We start from the raw sequence: 14,373 nt of genomic DNA on the forward strand, positions 1-14,373 counted from the left end.
TCCACATTTTAAATTGTTTTTGGAAACTGTGGACGTTGTGTTCTCCGGACCAAAGAGGAAAAGAACCATCCGGACTGTTATAGGCGCAAAGTTCAAAAGCCAGCATCTGTGATGGTATGGGGGTGTATTAGTGCCCAAGGCATGGGTAACTTACGTATCTGTGAAGGCGCCATTAATGCTGAAAGGTACATACAGGTTTTGGAGCAACATATGTTGCCATCCAGGCAACGTCATTTTCATGGACGCCCCTGCTTATTTTAGCAAGACATCACCAAGCCACATTCTGCATGTGTTACAACAGTGTGGCTTCATAGTAAAAGAGTGCAGGTACTAGACTTGCCTGCCTGTAGTCCAGACCTGTCTCCCATTGAAAATGTGTGGCGCCTTATGAGCTTAAAATATGACAACGGAGACCCCGGACTGTTGAACAACTTAAGCTGTACATCAAGCAAGAATGGGAAATAATTCCACCTGAAAAGCTTCAAACATTGGTCTCCTCAGTTCCCAAACGTTTACTGAGTGTTGTTAAAAGGAAAGGCCATGTAGCACAGTGGTAAAAATGCCCCTGTGCCAACTTTTTGCTGCCATTAAATTCTAAGTTACTGATTATTTGCAAAAAAAAATTAAGTCTCTTAGTTCGAACATTAAATATCTTGTCTTTGCAGTCTATTCAATTGAATATAGGTTGGAAAGGATTTGCAAATCATTGCATTCTGTCTGAATTTACGATTTACGTGCCAACTTCACTGGTTTTGGGTTTTGTAGTTGCACACCTTGACATTTATTTAATCTTAGTCCCTCACACAATCAATCAATCACACAATCACATTATTGACATCATTTTGCAAAATGGAATGTATAATTAGCAACCAGCAAAGGTGCTGTTAATTCAGTCTCAACCCATTTACAGCTGAAAGAAGACCAACACAATGTTTCCTTAAATATACTTGGAAGTAGGGCTGGTTTTTACATAAATATAATACCCGTATTACTGTTATTACCGGTATATTTTAGAAAGTGATATATATTTGAGAGAATACCGCCATACAGGTATCTTTTGATGTGCCTTTGTTCTGACCGTTTGCTCCTCTCATCGCCTAGCGGGTGCAGTACAGGGCATTCTCTTTGGCTCAACCCCGCCCCTTGGTGTTTATGTAGTCTTCTCTGACGCACAATGACGCAACACAAAACATTTTTCAAAAGAAAATGCCGGCTACGGTGCTGACAGCAGACTGGTCTAAGAGTACAACGTTAGCGATCAATATTCGTGTCCATGGAGTTTGGTGAATATGTCTGTTTTATGTAAATTATTTAGTGTTAAAATCTTATTTGTTAAACGTTTATACAAGTTTGAAACGATTGCATGCTAATTTTTGTTAGCCTGTCAATGTCCATTGTACATTAGCAATAAACTAGCAGCCTAATAGCCAACCTATCCTGTATAATTGTATTGGGTTTTTATTTTATTTTATGCCAAACTATTGTTGATTTAACATGTGCACTTCCTGTGTATTAATGATGTACTTTCCTTTGTGTGCTTAGTTTTACACTAAATTCATTGTGGACCCTGCCAACAAACACCCTCAAGTTGGAAGTTTTTGTTAACCTATCTGCCAAACTAAATTCCAACACTTAGGGAGGGCTGAATAATATATGTGCATAAACCAGGAGTGTACAGAGTGCAGCCTGTGTTATATTGTAGTAATAAAATAAGCAGCAACAATCGAAAATTATAGAAAAACATTATAATGTCTTGTTTGAAAGCGGCAGATGAAAGAAACAAACATAAATGGCAATTTATCGATGCCAGCAAAATTAATATGTTCATTTTCATTTATCATTAATTAATTGATTTACTGATTATCAGCGCAGCCCTATCTAGTCCATTTTTCAAGATTCTAACTGTTGCTCTTGGAACGTAACCCCCGCATATATTGTATATCAGAGGTCTTCAACAGAGAGTCCGTGACCACCAGGGGGTCTACACAAGGGTTGTGAAATTTTTGGTTGATTAGACTTTTTTTTTCAAAATATTGTTTTCTATTCTTCACACAATTTTTCCACACATTTGAATGTCTTCAAATATGCACTAACATTGATCCAACACACAGTAGCATAGTTTATAAAAAGCAGTGGCATGGACACTCTACTCGCTGTACTTTGCTGGTTAAATACAAAAAACATGAATATAGAATTATAACATTGTATCCATATTAGCATAGTAAGCGATTAGCGCTCTAGTTGCCTACCAACGATTAGTGCGCAAGTTGTCAGCTAGCGATTATTGCACCAGTTGTCAGCTAGTGATTATTGCACCAGTTTTCAGCTGGCGATTAGCGTGCCAGTTGTAAGCTAGCGATTAGCTTGTCAGTTGTAAGCTAGCGATTAACATACTAGTTGTCAGCTTGCAATTAGCGCTCCAGTTGTTGGCTAGTGATTAGTGCGGCAGTTGTCAGCTAGTTATTAGCGTGTCAGTCTACAGCTAGCAATTAGCGTTTCAGTTGTTAGCTAGCGATTTGCGTGCCAGCTGTCAGCTAGCAATTAACGTGTCAGTCATCAGGTCGCGATTAGGGCATCAGTTGTCAGCTAGTGATTGGCGTGCTAATTGTCAGCTAGCGATCAGTGTGCTGGTTCTCAGCTAAAGATTAACGTACTGGTTGTCAGCTAAAGATTAATGTACTGGTGGTCAGCTAGCGATTAACGTGCCAGTTGTAGGCAATTAATGCGGCATTATATTATATTATTTGAATATTTTTGTATTGTATGATAACAAAGCACCTTCAGGATCAGTTTAATCTAAAACACATTTTTGTACAAGATACTGTATATAAGTAGCGGGTCCCTGCTCTATCTCCCCATCAGTTTGGGGGTCTATGGCCTGAAAAACGCTGAAGACACCTGTTGTATATCATTCAAAGCAATCTTCCAGTTTGATAAAAATCACACATTATCTTTGCTATCGGATAAAAATATTGAGTTACATCCGCGTCAAGTAATTCTAAGAGGTTGAAATCTAACGTGGACAATAAAAGGTCATTTCCGCCAAACAGTGCAAATTATTTCAGTTTTTCATTCAGTGGAGCGCAAGCTGCACACCCTGATCCAGCATATGTTACATAGCTGGAATGGCGTTGGCAGTATGAACATAATTTAATAATCAACCGCTACACCATACCTGGGCAAATTAAGGCCCGGGGGCCACATGCGGCCCGTTAAGCTTTTCAATCTGGCCCGCCGGACATTCCCAAATAATTTTTTTAGATCTTTAAGATGTAAAGTGTAGCTGCCATTATGATCTGCAGTGATGTTTTCTAATGACCGTAAGTCTTGAACTATACAAAGTATCTCAATGGTTGGAATCTGCGCTTATGGATGATATACCAGTTACTATGGTAATCTAATTAGTTACTATGGTAATCTAATTAGTTACTATGGTCATCTAATTAGTTACTATGGTCATCTACGTCACAGCAGCTCAGACGAGGCACCAAGCAGTGTGGGCGGGAAGCGTTTCCACAGACGCGGAAGGAGATTTTCACATCAAAGTTCTAAAGCTTAGTGATGTATCAGATGTATCAGATTGTAGGTGGGTTTATTTTGTACCCTTCGTGTTCATGTTTCACTGTTTGTTGCATTTTTGTTACGTTTCACATGATTGTAAAATATGTCGATCGAAAGGGGGTGTGACATTCATATTTGGTCAATATTCAGTGTTTTATCGTTCATAGAAAAAATTAAAATTCCATAGTTTTTTAAGGCGGTCTGTCATAACGTTTTTAGCATTCAATCAGACATTATTGTGAGGTTTTGTATTAGTGTTCCTAAAAATAGATATACCGGCCCCCAGACACATTTTTTTCTCTAAATGTGGCCCCTGAGTCAAAATAATTGCCCAGGCCTGCGCTACACAGTAAACAAAGAACAGCAATGGATGACATCCAGCAGTGCCAAGTTTTAAACACTCGTTCAATGTGCTTTTTATCCAGCTGGTCAATAAACTACTTGGCTAAAGATTCTCCCTGATGGTCATTTACATCATCGGGCGTTTTGTATAATTCGCAAGCATTTTCAAGTATGTGATTGTGTTTTTTTGCATGTATGAGAGGATTTGAGAGATATGAATACATTTTAAAACAAATAGGTGGATGACTTTCCTCGATAGGGTTACCTGTGGCTGTTGAGGTTGAGGCAGTTGTAGGCAGAAAGGTGCCTGGGCTGGCAGCATGAAGGAGGTCGGTGTAGCCCTGCCTGGCTGGGGTGTGCTTGGTGAGGATGGTTATTGGGAGGGGCAGGCAACGGTGGGTGTGGGTGGAGCTTGGGTGTATGTTGAGGCCGGTGTTGGGGTAGCAGTTTCAGCACGTGCTGGGGAGGGGGCGCCGGTAATGGCACTTGGCCCTGGGCGAGAGGCACGGCTGCGGGTGTCTGCGGGTAATGCCTGGGCAGAGCTTCTAAAAGGGGAAGCGGTGGAACGGAAGGCAACGTCTGGGTGGGGATGTTTGCCTGAGTCCGCTGTGAGGATGGAGACCGTGGGAGGAATAGTTGCTGGGGCTGGGGTGGGGGCAGGGGTTGTGGGGACACAGGCTGACTCGGGGCAGTAGCTGAAGGGGATTGAGAGTCCCTGCAGTTTTCCTGGCTCCTCTCCTGACTGCGCTCTAGGCCTGACACCTTGAGAAAGCCTGGGCCTTGAGTCTCCTGGCTGCCATTGGTGGACAGCGCATTGATGCCAAATGGTGGAACTGGGTGAAAAGAAAAAACATGAACACATTAAAATGGCGGCCTTTGAAGAAAAATATAGCTACCGTTTGACAAGGGTGACTGAATCTGATTTTGATATATAAGTCAAACATTTAAGCCAACCAAAATGCTGACGTTCCTCTTTCCTCTTTATGATATTACCAGACCAAATCATCTTGATCAGTGAGCGACAAATGGAATAGCACGCTAAAAGCAGTTCTAGAAATAGTATCAGTGCTCCACATACATTCATTTATTTGTGGAGGCCCACCACTAATAAATGTAAATACATCCCAACACTGCTCCAAATTTTTATGTGGTCTGCATAAAAAAATTAAAGAACAATGTTCAAAAGTTTCTTGGATCATATATTCACTCTGAAATCAAATATAAGTCGTCACAAAAGGTGAAATATCTCAGGTCGGAACAGAGATCTAAGACTCCTCCACAAGCCGGTGGACTGTGCATTACCACCTGTAAAAGGCCAGGTGTGGACCCATGCAGAACACCTCCACAAGCGTGCAGCCCAGCTTTTGATTATTAGGAGTCATAACTTGCAATAGTGCTTAGAAGACATAGTCTGGAGTCGCCCTTCCATCCTTCGGAAACACTTCCTGGTTATGTGGCACATTGTAGGAATAAAAATTCAGCAAAAAGGCATAAAATAATTAGAAAAAGCCATGAGGTTGATACTAATAAGCAGTACATCAAAGAACTTGCGATGTTGTGATTGCACCAATTCACGAAATTCAATCAAGTTATGCGGCAAGGTGTGTTATTGTTTGTGCTATGGCGCCATCTTTAAGACAAGTTCGATCACTGCAGGTGCTGCAGTGTCCTTTCAACCAAAAGTAGAAGTTCTGTTCCGTCTTGTAGCCATCCACAGCAGTTTGTAAGTTTTACGTTTATGAGTGTCTGTGTTAGTAATATTGACTTACAATGCCATTTTTTGTTAGACCTGGGTGATTTATCGATTTTATCAATATATTAAAGTTTTTTGTTGCAGACGATATGAAAATTGAAAACAATTTTTTTTTTCTACTCTTGTTCCGGCATACTTTTTGCCCCTCGGGAGCTTCCATAACTTTCGCCGTCCCCTTACTTCCTTCGCGGCACACATAGCAAAACATGGCTGCTGCTAACGCTAATGAGACGTTTGCTCCAAAGAGAAGAAAAGTGTTGTCAGTACTTAGGTTTTGTGGCAACAGGCATGGAACAAGTGACTGCACGCTGCAAAGTTTGTTTCAAAAAGGCAAGACACAACAACAAACAAACTAACTACGGGCTAAAAATGGTAAATGATAATGGTAAATGGGTTAAACTTGTATAACACTATTCTACCTTCAAGGTACTCAAAGGGCTTTGACACTATTTCCACATTCACCCATTCACACACTGATGGCGGAAGCTGCCTTGCAAAGCCCTAACCACGACCCATCAGGAGCAAGGGTGAAGTGTCTTGCCCAAGGACACAAAGGATGTGACTAGGATGGCAGAAAGTGGGAATCAAACCAGGAGCCCTCAAGTTGCTGGCACGGCCGCTCTACTAACCAAGCCTTATTATGGTGGAATCATTTATCCAATGTATGTATGATGACACCATGTATGATGAGAATGAAGCACAATCACTAAAGCAGTTGCTCTGAATGAAAAAGGCTGTGTTTACTTTATCTACTTACTTAAACAAACTAAAGTCCTCTCAGTGTTTTATTTAATTATTTATTTGGATACAATGTATAATACTTATTAATAATTATTCAAGACAGAAGTTTGCACTTAATTGATTTGAATGTTGGAGATTGTTTATTTGCATGCAATGTGCAATGCCACATTTTTTTAACAAACATACTCTTTTCAAGCAGAAGTATTGCTTCCCAAGAGAAGCTCTTAATCTAATTATTTTTAAATGATTCCATAAAAGTACGATTTATGTCTGATCTAAAAATAACAACACTATACAAATTATAATTTTGCTAAGAGTAAGATGCAGTGTATGCAGTATAATTTCAAACTACAAGTTTTTGATTAAATAAAAGAAAAACTTGTTTTGAATTATCTCTGTCATTTATATGCAATGGTTTCTTTAAAAAGTAGGTGAAAAATCGGGGAAAAAAATTGAATTTTATTTTTAGGCCATATTGCTCAGGTCAAATTTTTGGATTGTTTCAGTTTCACAAATTTCTCAGTAAATTCACCAAGACTTATTGACTCAGTTTAACTGATTGTAGAGATAGCTTCCACAGCTAGTGGGTCCATGACAATGACTTCTGTTGTGTTCGTTTTACTGCGGTGTAAAACACATTGTTTGAAAACAATTGAAGTATGGAAATTAACATTTACAGCTTCTTTCTGTATAAATAATTCATTTCGCATTGTCCCGTTCGGGGTCACGGGGGGTGCTGGAGCTTATCTCAGCTGCATTCGGGCGGAAGGTAGACCCTGGACAAGTCGCCACCTCATCGCAGGGCCAACACAGATAGACAGACAACATTCACACTCACATTCACACACTAGGGCCAATTTAGTTTTGCCAATCAACCTATCCCCAGATAAATTCTAATATATGAAGAAACATTTTTTTTCCCTAAAATTTAGCGGGTGTGGCTTATGTAAGGGTGCGCTCTATAGTCCGGAAAATATGGTAGTTTTGGGCGATGGAAAGTTAGTCAATTTCTTAACTTAAAGTGTTGTGAGCTGAAATAATACTACCATTTTACAATGTTGGAGGTGAAATAAAGACACCTAAAATGATCTGTACATAGTATTTGTTTGCAGGGATCTCCTCCAACAGAACCCCTCCTGAAACATCAGCAGCACAGGCTCAAGGGGGATGACGGTGCATACGCAAGCAGTAATTAGCTCTCTCTGGGCCATACGGGAGTATAGTGGCAGAACCCGGGGGGATCCTCTTCCCCCAAAATGCAACCTGTTAAGAGCCTTTAGCAGACAAAGAGGTGCAGTAACCCTCTGAGCTGAAGGTGCAGCTTGTCACAACGGGCCTCCTGGCTGACACGCAACTCCCTCCAGACCGCTGCCTTTTCCATTGGGAGCAGGCTGTTCTAACAAAGTGCCTCCATAACCTATTTCCATTAGCATTAAGATGCAAGGTATTACCCGCCCAAGGCCCATGCAGCATTGTACTGTTGCAAAGGCCAGATCACGTTCTGACACACGTGCTGTATGCAAGAGTTTCATGGGACATCTGTCACAAGACAAAAGACTAATGGGTTGAAGTTGTTTTGTCACGGTTTCAACTTACTTAGTAATAAAAAGTGCTTTGTGCTTCAAAGCCATCAGATGGAGCCGTCTCTGACAAACAAAGTAGAAAGGGAATTCCCAATCCTCAATCGCCTGCTTGCACCTCTAATCCCCTTGAGGTCCACAGCTTGTTTTGAGAATGCCCAAGCAAACTGATTTAAAGAAGGGGTCTATTCTGGTCGTAATGAAGACTCGAGGGCCAGGCAGAGCAGGAACAAATAGGTTGTGGTAGCTTCCTGTCCCATAAGGGTTCATTTGTTGGTCTTCTTTGTCCCTGGAAGAAAATATGCTCAATTCCCACTTGGGTCTTGCAGAATGTATAACCCTATTGTTTGTCAACATTTCAGTGGTATTGCATTTTTGACTATCACACAGTTTGGTGGAGCACTAGAGAGGAGAATGAAGTCTGCGTGGGAGGCTGAAACTGAAGTTGGATTAAAGAGGTGAAGGAGGCTTTGTAAGGTTCCGTAGACGAGACAAATGGGACCTTAAAAGGGGTAGGGGGAGTTAGCCTGCTATCCAATTGAGAGCCGTGTCATTATAGTCCAACCGTGTCAAGTCTTCCTTCCACACAGCAGTTCAGTTGAATTATCCGTGGTACGATTCAGTAAGCCTCGATTAGGCTAATGTTTCAACCGCAGCGAATGTTAGCTGTGTCCGTTTTGAAAATAGTGATACAGCATAAGATACCAGTGAAAAAATGTGCACTTCAAAGAAAAATACAACTAAAGAACAATATCGAACAGTGCAGAACATTATGCTTACACTGCTTGTACACAAGAAATCCAACTTTGAATAATTGTGTTCCATAGAGTTTTAAGATAGTGCCTTTTAAATTATTCCCTTTCATTTGAACCACTGTAACATTAAAGAAGGCATTGAGTGACCGATCAAGGTAAAGCAATTTGTTTGCGCAACGGTCCAGAAGTATTGTGGTACTACGGGATACCTGTCCCCCAGTTTACAGATTTTTCAGAATACTTTCTCGACTAATTGTCATACTTTGTGTTACCAGCCTCTCCACCGTTGGTGGTGTAGTTGGTGCAGCGAATGTCGGGACGGCGTGGCGAAGTTGGTAGAGTGGCTGTGCCAGCAATCGGAGTGTTGCTGGTTCCTGGGGTTCAATTCCCACCTTCTACCTTCCTAGTCACGTCCGTTGTGTCCTTGGGCAAGACACTTCACCCTTTGCCTCTGATGGCTGCTGGTTAGCGCCTTGCATGGCAGCTCCCGCCATCAGTGTGTGAATGGGTAAATGTGGAAATACTGTCAAAGCGCTTTGAGTACCTTGAAGGTAGAAAAGCGCTATAGTAGTACAACCCATTTATCATTTATAAACACCGTAACATTGGTGTAACATCGGACCAAAACATCTGGCTTTTGGACTCCCGAATGAAATGCAAATGAGATAAAATAGAATGAAGCAGGTATATTAAAGGCGAAAAATTAAGCGTACACAAACCCCTGCATGTTGCATTTGTGCAAGCCAACTGATTCACTTACCGCACAACTAGCAAAATAGTCCAGAACAATAGCAACTAATCTCTGATATCAGTCGGGGCGCGTACGGTCTTTTACTTCGGATTCAAAACTCCTTCCATCAATCCACAGAGCCTTTTGAATGCATTTTAAGACATTCAAAACTTTTGTTTCCATGATTTTCGTCCGAAAATTCCTTCAAAAAACTCTTCCACCGGTCCGTCTTTGCATCCGACCTGCATTCCCCTGATACATTTTTGGTAGTAGCGTCATGTTCGTAGCGCAATCCAAGATCATTTCTTGATGCTCTCTGCCATTTAACATCAGCATAGCCATTAAAGACGTAACATTTGTAATAAGTGCCCATATTACAGCGAATATCAGTTAAAACAAGTTGTAAGGCTCTGCAAATGGCTAATGTGACTTCATAGGTCAACCGGAAAAGGAATTAATTCAACTGTGCTAAAAGGAAATAGCACCTCCTAGTGTACGGGAGACACATGGCGTATGACCAATAGTCCCATTAGAGCAGGGGTCTCAAACACGCGGCACGCGGGCCACGTTATTTTGCGGCCCCACCTTAATATGAAAGTTTAATGTTAGTGCGGCCCGCAAGTTTTATATGAATGGCGCTTGACAGCGTTGAGTCCGGAGCTGAAGGAATCTACCAATCATGGTGTGGTATATGGCTCTAAAGGACTGAACATAGATGTCACTTGCGTGACGCAAGCAGAGAAATGTTTTGCCGCACGCGCTCTTCCTCTCTCCCTTCCTCGCTCGCCCGCCTGCTCTCTCTCTCTGTAAACAGTCCGGGCGGGGGAGACGAGCGGTCCGGTAGCTCGAAGGAAAGAGCGACAATATAAAACTGTGGTGCACTGGACCCCAGCGCTGATACTCCGACAGAGAGTCGCTGGGCGAATCGGACGTGTAACAAGTTAGTCGTGATGTTAGCCCGTTTGGGGCTAGTTGTGCTACCGTAACTGTAAACTCCACGGCGAGCCCCCTTTCCAGCTCAGCTATGCGAGAGGAAGCACTACCAGGTGTCTAGCAGCAAGAAGTAGGCAAGAGAAGCCATGTTCAAGTTCACAGACTTATTTATTGTTACTTCTCACATACTAAGCGTGTTGTCTGTGTAATTATAATAAATGCAGACGAGGCGTGTTGGCTGAGTTCTCAACGTTTACTCACATAGCGTGCTCATAACCACATTCTAGCTGCCGACAAGTTTTAAAGATTAAAAAAGGAGTGCTAAAAGGTTGGCTAGTTTGGGTGCAGAATTGAATGAATTGTGTGCCATTAAAAAATTACTGTCTAATTGATCCATTTAATTTTTATTCGACTGAGCCCAGATGAGAAATGAACTGACAAAAGGAAAGTTCCATTAAAAATCTTTGCACTTCATGTAACCCAAACAGTGACTAAAGCAAAGTGAGACACTGCTGATGAGGCAGTTCAATATGGTGTTAGATCGCTGATGTGGAAAATGAGGGGAATTAACACAGCCTCTCATATTTCATTGCCCTCACTTGATACAGCCTGACCTGCATAATTGATTGACAAACAAGCGATCATGTTTTAAAGGCATGACTAGAAGGCGAGCAGCTGTCCTACTGAAAAATACATTAGCAATATGAGCCCAAACCACTCTAATCTTTACTGTCTATATTGACAGTGGTTGGACATGACAACCTGCACATGCAGGCGTCTTGATGGCTCTAAACATCTGTGCATCTGTGGCCTCCTTCTGTTGGGTGTTTCTCATCCATTTTTTACCTCCAAAAAGTACCTTCCAACCCTAACGTTCCTTTATTTTAATCAAACAAGAATAACACCAGCATGAGCAGAAAAACAACACATAGCCCAGAGCCAACATATTATCTAACTTCTATAAACAGCCACTAATTATATATGTATAGCCCTAGAAATAATGCATATTAACATTGACATGATTTGTCCGTGATCTATTGTCATATTATTAGGAGTGCAAATATTCTAATGTAGCCAATGTTTTAATGTGATATATAAAATAGAAAAATGTGTGTGAATTTTTAACGCTGTTGAAAAAAAGAGAAAAAGATACAAAAAAGGAGGTGCTAACAATTCTAAAAATCAAACATGTCACAGTGTTGACGACACCAGACTTACTGGCTCACTGATGCCCCTGCCACTCTTTGACTATGTTTACACTGCAAGCCAAGTCGCGCCAAATCCAAATTTTTTTAAATCTGATTTTTTTCCAGATGACTGTTTACACTGCAAGAAGAATGTGATTTTTTTTTATCAGACTCCAGTGTAATTGCGCACAGGCCCCAATGTGGCCTCGACGTCACATGCATGCGCACTTCAATAAAGTGAAAACAAAGGAAGTTGACCCGGAGGAAGTTGCTACTAGTACAAAATAAACTAAAAGTCACAACACCCTAAAAATGTGTGTTTTTTTACGTGAATGTAAATTTAACTTGGATTGATTGATTGATTGAGAAGTTTATTGACATCTTATGTGGGCTCTGTACCGAGGATGTCGTTGTGGCTTGTGCAGCCCTTTGAGACATTTGTGATTTATGGCTATATAAATAAACATTGATTGATTGATTAAATAATTTAATCCATGTAATGCTTTAAAAAGGCAAAAGGCTTGTTTCCATTGTGGTCCATGTAATATAAAGTAATATAATGTATGTATGGATGTATATAGTGTAATATATTTAGGAGGGTTCTAATCTTTTAATTGCTGTTAACTAAAGGAGACACAGACATCTACGTAATCTTTATTTTTCAACTCACACATAAGCAAATGTGCCACAGCTTCAATTCCGGTCCTTCAATAATCGCTATTTCTTCGGAATCAAAGTATATAATATATATAAATACATATATACATTCACATATTACATATAACCTATTATTAGTGCACGATTGACAAGTGATGCACTGAAAATTTGGACGTCTTAAATAGACTTTGCTCACCGAAACTGGATGTTGTGATGAAAAACCTACCTGCGCTGGCTACTGCGTCTTTCTCCGCGCACACGAATGACGTAGCTCGCCCAAAGCTGACGAAAAAGTCATATACAGGTAGGGCTGGACGATATGGCTTTTTATTAATATCTCAATATTTTTAGGCCATGTCCCGATACACGATATATATCTCGATATTTTGCCTTAGCCTTGAAGCATGCTAATCATTGATGCATATAATAACACCAGTATGATGATTCTATGTGTCTACATCAAAACATTCTTGTTCATACTGCATTAATATATGCTAATTTTTAAACTTTCATGCAGAAAGGGAAATCACAACTTATAAGTCAATTGACCAAAACTGTATTTATTAAACCGTTAAGCAGTGGCATGATGTCACTAAGATGGCATATCAAAACAACACTAAATTAAAGTGCACCTTTTGTACAGAACGCCACTACGATAGTTTAAAACAAATAAAGTTCACTTTTGTGGGCAGCACAGTGGAAGAGGGCTTAGTGCATCTGCCTCACAATACGAAGGTCCTGAGTAGTCCTGAGTTCAATCCCAGGCTCGGGATCTTTCTGTGTGGAGTTTGCATGTCCTGCCCGTGACTGCGTGGGTTCCCTCCGGGTACTCCGGCTTCCTCCCACCTCCAAAGAGATGCACCTGGGGATAGGTTGATTGGCAACACTAAATTGGCCCTAGTGTGTGAATGTGAGTGTGAATGTTGTCTGTCTATCTGTGTTGGCCCTGCGATGAGGTGGCGACTTGTCCAGGGTGTACCCCGCCTTCTGCCCGATTGTAGCTGAGATAGGCTCCAGCGCCCCCCGCGACCCCGAGGGGAATAAGCGGTAGAAAATGGATTGATGGAAGTGCACTTTTGCGCATGATGTCACACAATATATTTCAATAACTGTCAAATAAAAATGAGCAGCATAATAGGAAATCAAATAGTGTATGTTCTTCGCTATGTGGTAGGTTACTGCGGACGTTATCTCCTTCTGTTTTAGACAATTTTTTTCATACGGTGTTGATGTGGAAATGGTTGCTCGAGCATTTTGTTGGGTGTGGCACCGGTTGAGATGTTGACATGCAGGGTTTCAAACACTCTTCATTCTCTAGCGGGTGACTTTTCAAATGATGCTACACATAAGCAGTGGTGCTACTTTTTGTAACAACACTTTTGCCGCATACTTGTAAAACATCTTCCCACTTGAAGCCAAACCACCACCAGACGATGGACCCCGTGCTGTTTTTCTTAGGAATTAATTCTTCCTTCATTTGTTACAAGATTTGCACGTTCTAACTCTCGTATTACCACTCGCATCGCTCCGTTAGCACCTGCAACTGCTAACGTTACCCATGTCGCTACCTCTCTGCCCTGTGAGGGCGTGTGACGTTGCACGCGCGTCAGTATGTGACGTATGTAAGAAGGTGTGCTTGTTTTACCACTCTGTGACAAGGAGAGACAAGAAAGAGTGAGAAACGCCTGTAGTGTAATGCCCGCAGCTATAAGCAACTGCGTGAGGACGTATACTCGAATATCACAATACAGTCATTTTCTATATCGCACAGAGACAAACCCGCGATGTATCGAGTATATTCCATATATCGCCCAGCCCTACATACAGGTCGCATTGCGTTTAGACTGAAGTCACATTTGAAAAGATCAGATTACAATCAAATTCAGGACTACCTCCTGATGTGGCCTGAATCTGATGCCAGAAGATCAGATTTAAATCACTTTGGAGCGTTTAGACTTGCAAAAAAAAAAATCACATCTGTGTCACTTGAGGGCAAATAAATCAGATTTGATGTGCAGTGTAAACGAGGCCAACATTTTTCATTGCAATCGCTGTTTTGCCACACAAAGCGACTTCTTACAGATCGATGGTTATTGCCCTAACCCACCTTACCAGGGACTGAAGATGGTTTGTA

At 41.2% G+C, this 14,373-nt stretch overlaps 1 protein-coding gene across 4 annotated transcripts in view; it reads right to left on the minus strand.

The window, feature by feature from the left end:
* LOC133650788 (autism susceptibility gene 2 protein-like) overlaps positions 1-14,373 on the minus strand; it is a 686,155-nt gene that overhangs the window by 37,115 nt on the left and 634,667 nt on the right. For all 4 annotated transcript variants that reach the window (XM_062048437.1, XM_062048436.1, XM_062048435.1 and 1 more), the window contains one exon: positions 4,169-4,736. The gene's annotated coding sequence lies outside the window, so the exon portion shown is untranslated. The remainder of the gene's footprint in view (positions 1-4,168; positions 4,737-14,373) is intronic.

Source organism: Entelurus aequoreus, linkage group LG05 (genome assembly GCF_033978785.1).
Source record: "Entelurus aequoreus isolate RoL-2023_Sb linkage group LG05, RoL_Eaeq_v1.1, whole genome shotgun sequence".
NCBI classification, from domain to species: Eukaryota; Metazoa; Chordata; class Actinopteri; order Syngnathiformes; family Syngnathidae; genus Entelurus; species Entelurus aequoreus.